Genomic DNA, 1,711 nt, shown 5'->3' on the forward strand with positions numbered 1-1,711 from the left:
AGCGGGCGCGCCCCGCCCTCGCTCCTCGCGCGCGGGAGCGAGTTGGTGGAGGCGAGGAGTCGGGGAGTCGGGCGAGGGGGTGCCCCGCGGGCTGAGGGAGGGGATCTCGGGGAGGGAAGAAGGGACACCGCAGGCCGAGAGAAGAGGCCCCGCACCCCGAGGGAGGGGAACCTACGGGAGGGAAGGGAACCTGCAGACCGAGGGAGGGGACTTCTTAGAGGGGTAGAAGGGGCTCTACAAACCGAGACGGGGACCCTTCAAACCGAGGGAGGGGCTGAGGGGGAGCCCCACAGCTGAAGGCAAGTCGACTTGCCTTCTTTCTTGTTTTTCAAGCAATTTTAAACATTTACCCTAAGGGATGTGGTGTTTTATGGTAATGGGATTAGTGACAGTTTTAGTGGCATCTGTGACAACAACCAAAAAAAACAGTGTTGTCGTCCATCTGTATGCAGTCCCCTTTTGGTACACAGAGGAAGGATAGGAAATTGTCAGCAGCCTATATCTCCACGGGAGCAATATCGTTAGATAGCTTTTGGACTGCTGTCTTCTGTCTCTTAGCTAATATGGTTAAGCATTAAGTCCTTTTAATGGCCCTTCTGCTTGATACAGGTGTCCTCATCTACAGATTCCCAGTTGTTTGTGAACAGAGGACTTTTTGGTGTTATTTCTGTTTGGAAGACTAGTTATTTTATCTGAGTAGTCATGTTTGTTTTTAATTTCTAGCTTGTTTTGTTTATAAGCTCTCAGTAGATGTTTGGCCTCATACTAGATATTTTCTAAATCAGCAATTTTCCGTTTCAATTGTTTTATTTCATCTGATTCAGGTCTAAGTCCTTTTGTACACAGAAAGGACAAGTCTCCCTTTACTTTAGCTATCAGATCTATCCCAGAATATTGTTTGAAAGTTTCTAGAAATCTATTTTTCATCTTTATTTTGTTTATAATTTTGAATCTTTATTCAATCTATACTTTTTGGAAGGGCTTCTGAAATGGCCCTATGTAATATACTCTGAACTTTAATTTTTGTATTAGGCACTGCTGGATTATTTAAATCTTTTCCTTGTCTTTCTTGCCCTGCTGCTTTTAATTGTTTTCTCCATCCTAGTAGCTATTAAGAAAACTAGTTGGTACATAAATCTGGTTGTCCAGGACAGTATCTAACAAAAACCTAAATTCTACAATAAACTGTCTAACATCCTGAACTTTAAGAAAATCTTTAGTTATAATTCTCAGCTCTAGACCAGGGTTTAAATTCGACTTTTGTAGAACTGATTTCTAGTCTAACCATTTTAAGGAGATATTGTACAATTCTTTGATCCTTTTTCTGAGAAAACCCATGAGGAAGGTTCCATGTTTAGGAGATCAGGGAAGATACAGAAATAGTAGGAGTACTAGTGAGTAGTGTGGAAAAAGCTAAAACAGCAATGGAAGGAGGGTGGGTTTTCAGAGTCTTAGGGAGACTGTTTTGGAGACAGCATTTTGTTCTGAGGATGGCATCTGTACCAATTAAGGAGTCTGAATTTTTTGGGAGGGTGGGGATTCTTAATTTTTTTTTTTTCCTTTTTGTCTTTTTTACTGACCGGCAACAGGATCGCAACCCTCAGTGTAGCGCCCGTACCGGGGACCGGCAACAGGATCGCAAACCTCGGTTGTTGCGCCCGCACCGCGCTCAGCCAGTGAGCGGGCACCGGTCTCCACATGGGATCCGAAC

Source organism: Galeopterus variegatus, unplaced genomic scaffold, assembly GCF_000696425.1.
Source record: "Galeopterus variegatus unplaced genomic scaffold, G_variegatus-3.0.2 Scaffold11984, whole genome shotgun sequence".
NCBI classification, from domain to species: domain Eukaryota; kingdom Metazoa; phylum Chordata; class Mammalia; order Dermoptera; family Cynocephalidae; genus Galeopterus; species Galeopterus variegatus.